General features: G+C 39.9%; 1 protein-coding gene and 1 long non-coding RNA gene across 17 annotated transcripts in view; one reads left to right on the forward strand and one right to left on the reverse strand.

Annotated features, from left to right (window-relative positions):
- Positions 1 to 4,604, reverse strand: part of FERMT1 (FERM domain containing kindlin 1) — a 61,517-nt gene extending 56,913 nt beyond the window's left edge. For 3 of the 15 annotated variants that reach the window (XR_008701568.1, XM_055544273.1, XM_055544274.1), the window contains exon 1: positions 2,810 to 3,249. The gene's annotated coding sequence lies outside the window, so the exon portion shown is untranslated. The other 12 variants (XM_055544264.1, XM_055544267.1, XM_055544263.1 and 9 more) reach the window with 12 other exon arrangements.
- Positions 2,296 to 7,296, forward strand: LOC129625651 (uncharacterized). Of its 2 annotated transcripts, none has more exons than XR_008701570.1 (2): positions 2,296 to 2,521; positions 7,070 to 7,296. It is a non-coding gene; the product is annotated as an uncharacterized LOC129625651 (long non-coding RNA). The 2 variants fall into 2 exon arrangements; XR_008701571.1 differs by having other exon boundaries at positions 7,092 to 7,296.
- Positions 7,297 to 13,823: the final 6,527 nt, after the last annotated feature.

The following is a 13,823-nucleotide window of genomic DNA, read 5'->3' on the forward strand; positions in this document are numbered from 1 at the left end:
CAGTTACATGTAAAAGAATGAAATTAGAACATTCTCTAACACTATATACAAAAATTCAAAATGGATTAAAGATTCTAAATGTAACCAGAAACCATAAAACTCCTAGAAGAAACCATAGACAGAACACTCTTTGACATAAATGGTAGCAACATTTTTTTTTTGTATGTCTCCTAAAGCAAATGAGATAAAAGCAAAAATAAACAAATGCGACCTAATTAGATGTAAAAGCTTTTGTACAGCAAAGGAAGCTATAAACAAAACAAAAAGACAACATATAGAATGGGAGAAAATATTTGTAGAAGATGTGACAGACAAGGGATTGATTTCTAAAACATACAAACAGCTTAAACAGCTCAATTAAAAAAACCCTACCCCCTCAAAAAATGGGCAGAAGACTTAAATAAACATCTCTCCAAAGAAGACATATAAATGGCCAATAGGCACAAGAAAAGATGCTCAACATTGTTAATCACCAGAGAAATGCAAATTAAAACCACAGTGAGATACAGTCTCATACCTGTCAGAATGGTGATGATCAAAAGACCAGATATAACAAACGTTGGTGAGGACATGGAGAAAAGGGAACCTTCAATACACTGTTGGTGAAAATGTAAATTGGTGTAGCCAGTGTGGAAAACAGTATGGAGGTTTTTCAAAAAGCTAAAAATAGAGCTAGCATATGACCCAGCAATGACATTCCTGATATATATCAAAAAACAAAACAAAATAACAAAAAAAAAATCCCCCCAAAACACCAATTTGAAAAGATACAAAATATACATATTGTAAAGATATTGTTTACAATGGCCAAAATATGAAGCAGCTTAAGTGTCCATCAACATATGAGTGGATAAATATGTGGAATGGGATATTATTCAACCATAAAAAAGAATGACATTTTGCCATTTCCAACAACATGGATGGACTTGAAGATATTATGCTAAGTGAAATAAGGCAGACAGATAATACTGTATGATAACACTTATATGTGGAATCTAAAATAATAAACTACTGAATATAACAAAAAGGAAACAGATATATAGATAGAGAACACATATATAGAGAAAAACTAGTGGTTACCAGTGGGGAAAGGGAAGGATGGAGGGGCAAAATAGGGGAAATTAAGAGCCACAAACTATCATGTATAAAATAACCTTTATAGCTTATAGGATATATTGTATAACACAGGGAATATAGCCAATATTTTATAAGTATAAATGGGGTATAGCCTTTAAAATTGTGAATCACTGTTGTACATCTGTAACTTATAATGCTGTACATCAACTATATTTCATTAAAAAGTTAAAAAAATTATAAAAAGCAATAATTAAACCACCAGTGTCACTGTTTACATTTGTAAGCAAAAGAGAATGACAAGATAAATGCTGCAAATCTGAACAGGCTTAGAACAGATTTCATTTGTTCCACTCAACTTCAAGAGTTCAGAGGCGACTAGAAGGACCCTAATGTTTGCACCTCCCAATGCACAGAGGAACATACAAGACTTCTTGCATGGGCAGTGTCATGCAGTGATTATGTTGGGCCTAACCACCTCACTGTCATCTTCAGCCTCAGGTGTTATTTATTGTGTACATCATGCAGAATGATGTACTCTGGGATAACTACTATCCTCGTGTTATCTCCATCCTCTCAGCAATCCCATTTAGAAATGAGGAAACACAGAAAAGCTAGGTAATTTATCAGAAGTCACACAGCAAGTTAGACCATGGAGTGCAAACAGAAATTCAGGTTCTAACTCCAAACTCTCAACCAGCACTCTGGGACATATTTTCGATAATATTACAAAGTTAATATGAAATACAACACTTAAAACTATGAGCTAAATTCTCAGTACCTTCACCAAACATTGTAACTAACATAAATCTTTCCCAGTTAGGAGACAATAAAGATACCTCTTTCACTGTCAAATTCTTAACATGGTATTGAAGTATTTGACTTTAAGATCCTTACAGCTTTTTAAATGCTATGCTTTGAGGCTTTGTTATTTAAAATGTTTTGTACATAAAGAAAATAACCTTACTTTTAAAATGACTCCTTGCTGCTTGTTTTGGGAGCAATCAGACAGGATTTTTCTTTACCAAACCTGGGCAATAAAGTATTTCTCATTAAAAAAACAGGCCGTAGTGATTTCCTTACAACGAAATTCAGGCTAAAATTAGACAATCTGGTTTACCCACATTCCACTCCTATCTTTTCTGCTCCTTTCTTTTCGAGAGTGAACTTCTGCAGCAAGCTGTTGCTTGTTGAGGAAAGCCTCAAACTTCGGCTGGGAAAGCAGATCTAGTGTGTTAAAGATCAGAACAAGAAGCGAAGCGCACCAGCACACCTGCCTTCCCTGGGGAAACCCAGTGGCCCACTTCCGGCGGTCCTTTATAGAAAACTCAGTCAAGACAGTCAGACACAGGCAGACAGAGAGACAGAGAGGGAAATAGACCGAATGCTTCCTCTGGAGGAACAGAGAGTGAGTGGGTCCGAAGGCCACTGGCCTGTCTTTTGCCAGGTATGCAAGGTCCTGGGGCCCAGGGGAATGTGGTGGGTGGGTAGAAACCCCTCCCCACCCGTAAGGTCAGCACCGCTGCTGGACTGAGTTTATTTTGCGCAGCCAGATGCTCAAGGTCGGAGAAGGTGGTAACAAGCTGATCACGCGATTTTTAATTCAACAGCTATTTATGTGCAGGAAGCCGCAGAAAGGCAGGAGCGGGGTTCTGGGGAACCAGTGGTGCCCATTGCAGCCTCCCTTCCCCGCCAGTCTCCAGTCCCCGCCGGGGCCCAGCTCCTGGGCACTCACTTCCTTTCTCAAGCCTGCGGCGTGCGGTCTCGCGGCCGGGCACGTGTGCCGCTGCCCTCCTGGAGACGCGGGCAGAGGCCACCCAGGCCGAGCTAGGGGCGCGCGGTGGCGGCGGCTGCTCCGCGAGGCTCTGCGGGCGAGTGCTGCGCGCGGACCTACAGCCTAGACTGGCGCCCGCCCCCGCCGACTGGTCTCCGCCCCGCGCTGCCCTCCGGGCACGGCCGGCCAGAGCGGCGGGCAAGCAGCAGCACGACTAGCCCCAGCCTGCCAGGTCCCACTGCCCAGGGAGGGGGCGCTCTGCAGACTTTACGGACAAACGGTGGTCGCTGGGCTGCCGCGCGGCAGGACAGCGGGGAGAACCGGGGCGGATGCTCAGACCCACGCCCCTCTTGCGACCTCTCATCCTGCCCACCCTTCTCTAGACCGCCTCTCGTTTCCCAGTTCCCCGAGGCCCGCCCGGGACTAGCCTGGTGATTAAGATCCTGCTACTTTCCCCGCCCTCCGGGTGTACTCGTCACTCACATCCCGGGTGCATCCACTTCCTCCGAGCCCTGGCTCTAGGCAAGAACAACTGACTCCGCTCAACTGCCTCAGCCCGGAGCACCTGTGGTTGCCAGCTGGAAGAAACAAAAGTGGTTCATCTCTGAGTAACAGGATGGTGTAAACCTCTGAGAAGGGCGAGGCGTCCCAAACACGCACGTTGGAAGATCCCTGGGCAACCTAAGGCCGCTCCCCTCGCTGAAGTCTGGGTGGCTCACCTCAGATTCACCACCCAGTCCTCCACTCACCTTCCTGTCGGATTCACTTCCGAAGGAAGCAGGAAGGGTGGGTGACCTTGGGCATTTGGCACACCTCTCCAAACCTTTCGTTGAGTATTTATTGCGCACCAGGCCTGAGTCTGAGCTTTGAGGATACAGGGTTATAAAACAGGAAATTATAGTTTTCTCATTTGTAAAATGGGTAAAGGGATTCCCACCACCCGAATTTCAGTCCATGGAGGAGTTTCATGCAGTAATACAGTCTTTACCGATTTTCATCAAGTACATAAAGCTTCTGATAACTTATGTTTAATTTAAAATGTTGCAAAATTTAGAAGTGGAATCCTTGTTTTTGCTTGGCATTACCATATTCAGCCATTATTATGGTTCTGAAAGTACTTTACATTTAATTTTAAAAGGCCAGTTGAACAAACAGCAGCAAATATGGGGTTTTAGAATTAAAATGATTAAAAAAAATAAACTCAAAATGGATTAAAGATCTAAACGTAAGACCAGAAACTATAAAACTCCTAGAGGAGAACATAGGCAAAACACACTCTGACATACATCACAGCAGGATCCTCTATGACCCACCTCCCAGAATATTGGAAATAAAAGCAAAAATAAACAAATGGGACCTAATTAAGCTTAAAAGCTTCTGCACATCAAAGGAAACTATTAGCAAGGTGAAAAGACAGCCTTCAGAATGAGAGAGAATAATAGCAAATGAAGCAACTGACAAACAACTAATCTCAAAAATATACAAGCAACTCCTACAGCTCAACTCCAGAAAAATAAATGACCCAATCAAAAAATGGGCCAAAGAACTAAATAGACATTTCTCCAAAGAAGACATACAGATGGCTAACAAACACATGAAAAGACACTCAACATCACTCATCAGAGAAATGCAAATCAAAACCACTATGAGGTACCATTTCACGCCAGTCAGAATGGCTGCGATCCTAAAGTCTACAAGTAATAAATGCTGGAGAGGGTGTGGAGAAAAGGGAACCCTCTTACACTGTTGGTGGGAATGCAAACTAGTACAGCCACTATGGAGAACAGTGTGGAGATTCCTTAAAAAACTGGAAATAGACCTGCCTTATGATCCAGCAATCCCACTGCTGGGCATACACACTGAGGAAACCAGAAGGGAAAGAGACACGTGTACCCCAATGTTCATCGCAGCACTGTTTATAATAGCCAGGACATGGAAGCAACCTAGATGCCCATCAGCAGATGAAAGGATAAGAAAGCTGTGGTACATATACACAATGGAGTATTACTCAGCCATTAAGAAGAATACATTTGAATCAGTTCTAATGAGGTGGACGAAACTGGAGCCTATTATACAGAGTGAAGTAAGCCAGAAAGAAAACACCAATACAGTATACTAACGCATATATATGGAATTTAGAAAGATGGTAACAATAACCCTGTGTACGAGACAGCAAAAGAGACACTGATGTATAGAACAGTCTTATGGACTCTGTGGGAGAGGGAGAGGGTGGGAAGATTTGGGAGAATGGCATTGAAACATGTAAAATATCATGTATGAAATGAGTTGCCAGTCCAGGTTCGATGCACGATACTGGATGCTTGGGGCTGGTGCACTGGGACGACCCAGAGGGATGGAATGGGGAGGGAGGAGGGAGGAGGGTTCAGGATGGGGAACACATGTATACCTGTGGCAGATTCATTTTGATATTTGGCAAAACTAATACAATTTTGTAAAGTTTAAAAATAAAATAAAATTAAAAAAAAATTTGAAACTGAATTTCCTAATTTGGTAGTTTGTCAACTATAGGAATGTGGTCAACTGTCATCTGGTTCCACTTTCTTGCATACCTAATACCAACTGAGCAAATATGCACTTATTTGGAGTAGAGAGTGTCTAAGACTTGCTTTCTGGAGACTGTGCATGACTGATTAGACTATACACTGTCTTCAGGATTTTGGAAACGATCATAAAGTAGTGATGGCTTTCTCTACACCAAATTGGTTTTCCATTTTAGTTGAAAATATCTAGATTGCGCTAAAGAATTTAACTGGTTTTAAGCTTTCTGCTTGGCCTAAATTCCTTTTTAAGCTTTTCATTGAAATATACTTTTATATGCAAGAACACAAATCAAGAATATATAGCTGATGAATTTTCACATGCTGGACACATCTGTGAAATGAACATCCAGATGAAGAAACAGGACATTGCCAGTCCTCAGAAACCCCTTAATCTCAGCTTTTAGTTTTTAATACTACCACCACTCACCAAGAGTAGCCATTATCCTGACTTCAAATCCTTAAATGGATTTTTGCTGATATCTGTACCATATATAAATGGAATTGGATGATATATATTATTTTGTATCTAGTTTCTTTTGTTTAGCATTGTTTTTGAGTTTCATCTATATTGAATGTCTTAGGTTTTTTTTTTTTTTTTTTAGTACTTGCTTATTATTGTGATAGAAGTTCAATTCATCCTCTAAGGTTCTGATTTACAAGTGTATTAAAAAGTATATTTTGGACTTCAAAATTCAATAATATATTAACAAGCAATGCTTGCTTGAATTCCTCTTAAAAGCAAGCAGAATCAACACTTTAAGTCTGTTATTTAATCCACACATGTTCATCAAGCAATGAATAAGATTATTTATTCATTCATCCATGGTATTACTGTGAGCTAGACACTGAAACAAGTGCTGAAAATACTCAGAGCAGGCATAGACTTTATCTTCAGATCCGAGGGAACATGGAGGAGTGGTGTGTATCTCTCCCAGGTGTGTGGCATGGTGGGGAGCTTTAGAAAAGGCTTCAGAGATGGTTTTTTGAGATAGAATTGGAAGTTTGGTAGTTGCCTATAATAACCTGTTGTTGTTGTTGTTAAGTCGCTTCAGTTGTGTCCGACTCTGTGCGACCCCATAGACGGCAGCCCACCAGGCTCCCCCATCCCTGGGATTCTCCAGGCAAGAACACTGGAGTGGGTTGTCATTTCCTTCTCCAATGCATGAAAGGGAAAAGCGAAAGTGAAGTCACTCAGTCGTGTCTGACTCTTTGCGACCCCGTGGACTGCAGCCTACCAGGCTCCTCCATCCATGGGATTTTCCAGGCAAGAGTACTGGAGTGGGGTGCCATCGCCTTCTCCGATAATAACCTGTAGTCTCTAGAAAACAGTTTTAAGGTATATTTTTTAGTTAGTAGATAGTTATTGTGCTTCAGGAGATATATTTCCTCATCTCAAAAATTTCCAGGTTCACAGTGCAAATATTGAAACAATAACTATTATCAGATACTTATAATACTGCAGAGCTGGACTGAAAATCATTACCCTCAATAGGTAAGTTAGTCAGGTCTGCATTATCATGTGGAATATAAAGGTATAACAGAAAAGAACAAACCTAAAATATACAGGATAGCCCATTTTCAAGGCTTTTCCTCCCTTTAAAGATATAACATTTTTCACTCATATAGAGACAAAAAGTTGTGGAACCTTTTTGGTTTACAGGAACCTTGTTGAATATTTACAGAAACATGGTGACCTGACCTACTTGGACAGCTGCAAGCACAAAGGATTCTAGTACCAAGAAGTTTGAAACAACCAGACACATGCCTCCTTTTTTGGGATAAAATAAGGCTGAATTCTAATGCTGGGAAGATGGTTCTTTGGATTGCCAGTCCATCATCTTCTTAACATGCTGACTTTCCAAATAAAGTTGCTATTCTTTGTCCCAACAGCTCATCTCTTGATTTATTGGCCTGTTGCGTGGCCAGTGGTGTGAGCTCGGACTTGGTAACAAGTACACTGGAGTGGATGATTGAAGTGGCCATGTTCTTATTCACTGAACAGAAAAGGGAAATAAACCAGTAGAGGGCCTTTGACCATCCTAGCTACTTTAACTTGTTAGACACAAATGACCTTCTTCTGCTAATATGTTTTCACTTCTACCAGATGATCCAGCACAGTTTAAAGAATTCTATATGCTTGACTTAGAGAAAATGCGAAAACTGTTAGAAAGAGAAAAGAGGGATTTTTTCCCCCTGATTGATGGTTTTATTTGACAAAACAAATAAGCCATTACCCAATGTAAATTTCTGTATTGTGCATTCAGCTCATAAATGTGTCACAAGTCTGGCAACTAAGAAAAGGCAACAGTCACTGAAAATGTATTTTTGTTTTCACTGAGTCCTTGAGACTCAGTAGCTGTATTCATGTTTGTGTTCTATTTAATGCAAAAAATAAATCACAATGTGCCTACTGCAGCTACACCCTCCTTTCCAGTTGGGAGGGTAATAAGTACTTTCTCTGCTCAGACAAGTTCTAAAATGTTCTCCCTGAGTGGGCAGAGAGGTATGTCCCAGTCTGTGGACAGGTACAATGTAAAGATAGTGAGGAAGGGCAAAGGAGATCTTGTTGCAGGCCACCGTTGAGTGAGAGGAGCAAGAAAGATTGTGCTTTCCTCCCTCTCTTTCCCTCCTTCTTTCTTTCTTCTTCCTTCCTTTGTTGTTACTGTTGTTCAGTTGCCAAGTTGTATCCGACTCTCTGTGACCCCATGGACTGCAGCATGCCAGACCTCCTTCCTTTGCATCCATTTAAATCAAAGGGTACAAAAGAATATACTCTGATAACTGTCTTCATCTTCTCTTGATAATATTAAGTTCCCTTCTCTGGAAAAAACTGTTACTAGTTTCATGGCTACGAGTCGGATACAACTGAGCGACTTCACTTTCACTTTTCAGTTTCATGCATTGGAGAAGGAAATGGCAACCCACTCCAGTGTTCTTGCCTGGAGAGTCCCAGGGACAGGGGAGCCTGGTGGGCTGCCGTCTATGGGGTCGCACAGAGTTGAACACGACTGAAGTGACTTAGCAGCAGCAGTTTCATCTTGAACCTGCCAGAGATAGTCTGTGTGAGTAGACTATTTAGCTTTTATACAAGTGGTAGTATTCTATACATATATTTTTTTCCTGTGTTTTGTTTTTTCACTTTAAAATATTTTAATAGTGGACATCATTCATAGTCATCATTGTCTACTACCCTTGGAAAGTCTTCTTTACATTTGTAGAAATTATTTCAGTCTAGAAATCAGAACTCGAATTTCCAACCTCCTTTGCAGCTGGGGCACAGGCCTGCGATCTAGACCCTTTTGCTCGGGTACACACAAGCACAACTTTAATTTGGAAATGAGTAAGATGCAAAGACAAGATGTATTTGAAGTTTCCACATCTAGTAATCATAGGAAAGAAAGGATTATAAAATAAATGAGTAAAAGTATGATGAGAAACAGGATATTTGTAGTTTCAAAGTATCTCCCTATAAGATACATTATAATTTTAGAGTGGAAAAAACTTGTAGTTATCACCTTAATCAAGTGATCAAAATAAGCATCATCTGTAATAATGCATACTGACCTTGCATACCTGAGAAGACACAGCATCACTTCCATGGTATTCTTGCCCAAAATATATAACCTCAGTTTAATCATGAAAAAATATCAGACAAACACAAATTGAAGGATAGTTTACAAAATAAGGGGCTTCCCTGGTGGCTCAGAGGGTAAAGTGTCTGCATGCAATGTGGGAGACCCAGGTTCGATCCCTGAGTCGGGAAGATCCCCTGGAGAAGGAAATGGCAACCCACTCCAGTACTCTTGCCTGGAAAATGCCATGGATGGAGAAGCCTGTAGGTTACAGTCTATGGTAGGCTACAGTCTATGGGGTTGCAAAGAGTCAGCCATGACTTAGTGACTTCACTTTCACATTTTTTATAAAATAAATCATTAATATGTTTCAAAAGTGACAATGAGAGACAGAAAAACTAAGACTGTGTCAGATTGGAGGAGACTAAAGAGACAATTAAATGCCGTGTGAGATTTAATCCTGAAACAGAGAGCAGATGTCAGTAGGGAAAGTCTGTGAAATGTGAATAGGGCAGTGGATTAGTTAATAGTATTATTAGAATGCTAATTTCCTGATTTCCATAATTTTATTATGACTATGACAAGGGTTTACAAGTTCTCTGTGTACTTTTCATAACTCTCCTGTAAGACCAAGATTATTCAAAATGAGGAGAAGGAGGAAGATAGCAACAGGAGCACACTGTGACCCTGAAGCAACTCACTAAGAAGAGAAGGAGAATTGAGGTTCTGGATCCACCCATGACCTTCCAGGGAGCAGGGAGAGAAAATGTCATGTGCAGGTGGTTGTTTGTTGTAACTCAAGTTTTTTTAAAAATTAATTTATTTTTTAATTGAAGGATAAGTGCTTTATAGCATTTTGCTGCTTTTTTTGTCAAACATCAACATGAATCAGCCATAGGTTGATATATGTCCCCTCTTTCTAGGACCTCCCTCCCCTCTCCCTCCCCATCCCACCCCTCCAGGTTGATACAGAGCCCCTGTTTGAGTTCCCTGAGACATACAGCAAATTCCCATTGGCTATCTATTTTGCATATGGTAGTGTAAGTTTTCATGTTACTCTCTCCATACATCTCACCCTCTCCTCCTCTCTCCCTGTGTCCATAAGTTTGTTTGTGATGTCTGTTTCTCTGTTGCTGCCTTGCCAATAAATTCATCAGTAACATCTTTCTAGATTCTGTATGTGTTAGGATATGATATTTATCTTTCTCTTTCTGACTTACTTCACTCTGTATAATAGGCTCTAAGTTCATCCACCTCATTAGAACCTACTCAAATGTGTTCCTTTAGGGTCTAAGTTCATCCACCTCATTAGAACCTACTCAAATGTGTTCCTTTTTATGGCTGAGTAATATTCCATTGTGTATATTTAACACAACTTCTTTATCCATTCATCTGTCGATGGATATCAAGGTTGCCTCCATGTTCTAGCTATTGTAAAAGTGTTACAGTGAATATTGGGGTACGTGTCTCTTTTTCAATTTTGGTTTCCTCAGGGTATATGCCTAGGAGTGGGATTGCTGGGTCATATGGTCATTTTATTCCTCGTTTTTTAAGGAATATACATACCATCTTCCATAGTGACTGTATCAATTTACCTTCCCACCAACAATGCAAGAGTGTTCCCTTTTCTTCACACCCTTTCCAACATTTATTGTTTGTAGACTTTTTGATGATGTTCATTCTGACTGGTGTGAGGTGATATCTCATTGTAGTTTTGATTTTCATTTCTCTAATAATAATTTTTTCTTGTGTTTGTTAGCCATCTGTATGTCTTTTTTGGAGAAATGTCTGTTTAGGTCTTTCCCCCACTTTTTGATTGGATTGTTTGTTTTTCTGGTATTGTAACTCAGAGTTTATGAACTAGATTGGGGTTTGGGGACCATATCTAATATTCTTATCTTGGCAGTGACTTTACAGCATGTGGTTCAGGATTTGAAAACTGACAAATCTGTGTTCACCTGCTGGTACTGCTGACATTATACATGAGAAGGATTGGGCAAATTTTAGTCTGGATCTCTGAGCTTCAGTTTCTGGTTCTATAAAATGGGACTAATAATACCCATCTCATAAGGTGCTATGAAATGAGAGGATATTGCCCAAGCATAGAGCCTGAAACTTTACTACAGTAATAAGTAAATAAGAAAGACTGGGCTGTTCTCCAATAAAGAGGAGGAATTGGAGACTCTGAAGATGTTGCATCTCATCCCAGTGCAGTAAGACTGTGCTTACCTCTCCTGCATTTTTGCTCACAGGTAAGGGATGGAAGAAGAGAAGGAATTGTCACTTAGGTGAATCTCTAGGAATTTATCAATTTTCCTAGACTGTACCACAGGGAAAATGCAACAGTTTACACCAGGCTAGTAGGAAAAGGATCAAATTATTTCTTTCCAAATCTCAATGCATGTGTAAGGTGCTCTAGAAATATTGGAGTGATTTCTGTCCTCCTTTCTAGTAATATATATTCAATAAACACTAGCTATTATTATAGTGGCAGGTATGATTTTGAAAAATTCAGAATGCTGAGTGTGAGAATAGTCATAATCCTTAATTTTTCTAAATCTAAATTTATATTTTAATTTTTGGTTAAAGATAGTTGATTGCCACTCATCTTTTCTTCCTGTTGACTCCCTGCTAAAATTACAGTATAGGAATAAAAGGTATAAACATACAACAACAAAGGTTAACAGGAGAAAGGCCATCAACCAATAAGAGATTTCAAGATTTACTAGAAGATAGAAAATTGAAGAAGGAGTGGTTAGTAATGAAGCAGAGCAGTGAAATCCATAGTCTAGGAGTATGTGAAAATGGGAATGTAACTGTGGCTTTCTAGAATATTCTCAGAGAAATTCAAGTCCCAGAAAATGACAAGTACAACAAATAGGTATGAAATATCAAATGTGGATATGAGGTGTGTTATCAAAAACAAGGGAATGAATAGAAAATCTCTATAAAGAACAGTCAGTTGCCTCACTGTCACATTCAGGGAGAGTGTATGGCTGCAAGATCTCCACCCTGCTGGCCTGAATTCAGATGGCTCTGCTCTTTAGAAGTTAAATGTCTCTTTTGAAAAGGTTATCTGCTACAAAGATCAATTCCCCACTCAGTTACCTGAAAGCAAAGCCTATCAGTGAACCCCCCCCCCCCCAAATCTATATCCTCATTTTCAAATGCTATCAAACATTTAAGGAAACCATGCAACATGAGAGAGAAACAAACTTTTAAAAATTCTTATTTATTTCCCCCAGTTTTATTGAAATAATTGACATGAGAAAATGTCACACAAAAAATGAGTAAAAAACAGGACTTCCCTGGTGGTCCAGTGGCTAAGACTCTGTATTCCCAAAGCAGGGGGCCTGGGTTCAAACCCTGCTCAGGGAACTAGATCTCACATGTGCTATGATTAAGACTTGGCATGGCCAAATAAGTAAATAATAAAAAACAAGTTAAAAAGATAAGAAACTTAGATGGTCAATACAGTTCAGTTCAGTTCAGTCACTCAGTCATGTCTGACTCTTTGCAACTCCATGGACTGCAGCATGCCAGGCCTCTCTGTCCATCACCAACTCCTGGGGTTTACTCAAACTCATGTCCATTGAGTCAGTGATGCCATCCAACTATCTCATCCTCTGTCATCCCCTTCTCCTCCCACCTTCAATCTTTCCCAGCAGTAGGATCTTTTCAAATGAGTCAGTTCTTCACATCAGGTGGCTGAAGTATTGGAGTTTCAGCTTCAGCATCAGTCCTTCCAATGAATATTCAGGGCTGATTTCCTTTAGAATGGACTGGTTGGATCTTGCTGTTCAAGGGACTCTCAAGAGTCTTCTCCAACACCACAGTTCAAATGCATCAAGGTCAATACAAAAGAAAAGCAAAACCACAGTGGGATAAATTATCACAGAAATAGTGTGAGAAATTGTCCAGAGTGAGGAAAAAGAGTCTCCAGTTTAAAGAGTTTACTGGATATCTATCAAATTAATAAGAAATAGCTATATCAAGGCACAGCATTAAGAAATATCACTGTGGAAATATACAAACTCAAAAGCTTTTAGTATGAAAACCCAGCTTATCTATAAAAGAACCCAAATGAACTTTCTATACCGAGTCAGACCATCAATCAAATATGTTTCAGAAATGCTGGGACTCAGAAAATTTAATTCTCACAAAACCTGTCTTAGAAACATTCTCAAAATGAGTTCAAGAAAGCAAGGTAGTGAATCAAGAGAGAGGGACAATTAGGATACAGGGAACAGTAGATTCAATTCTGAAAAGCAAAGAAGACCTCTTTCCCTAAGAGGAAGTCTATAGGGCAAAAGAAGATGTCAAGAATATTTGATGCTAGGAGAGGTTTGGAAAAAGATTTGGGATTGGTAAAGGAAAATAGTGCAAGAAAAAGTGAAGTCAATTAGAAAACTCAGGAAAGAAAATAGATGTAAAAAAGGATATACAACTTTCTCAATTTCAAAAATTAATCCATAAACAAAGCAGATAAGATGAATTATAGTTATGAAACAGGATGTAAACATTGTCAGTGTGATATAGTAAGAAAGATATTTGGTCTTCATCCAGTTCCTGACACACAGTTCCTAAAACTTTTGGAATTTCCTGAGTGATAAGGGTGACAGGAGTGTCTTTTGTTGTAACTAGTGACTCTTGACAGGGCCTTAGATAGCCTCAGGCTGGGGCTGGTGGCCAGAAAGACCAGGCTTTGATTAAAAACTTTCAGCACCATCCTCTAATCTCCAGGAGCTGCAGTTTGACTTTATCACCACCTGCCACAATCATGCCTATAAAACCCCTTCAGCGATGGTTTTTGGAGAGGCTCTGAGTTGGTGAACCCATCCA

Source organism: Bubalus kerabau, chromosome 13, assembly GCF_029407905.1.
Source record: "Bubalus kerabau isolate K-KA32 ecotype Philippines breed swamp buffalo chromosome 13, PCC_UOA_SB_1v2, whole genome shotgun sequence".
Classification (NCBI taxonomy): domain Eukaryota; kingdom Metazoa; phylum Chordata; class Mammalia; order Artiodactyla; family Bovidae; genus Bubalus; species Bubalus kerabau.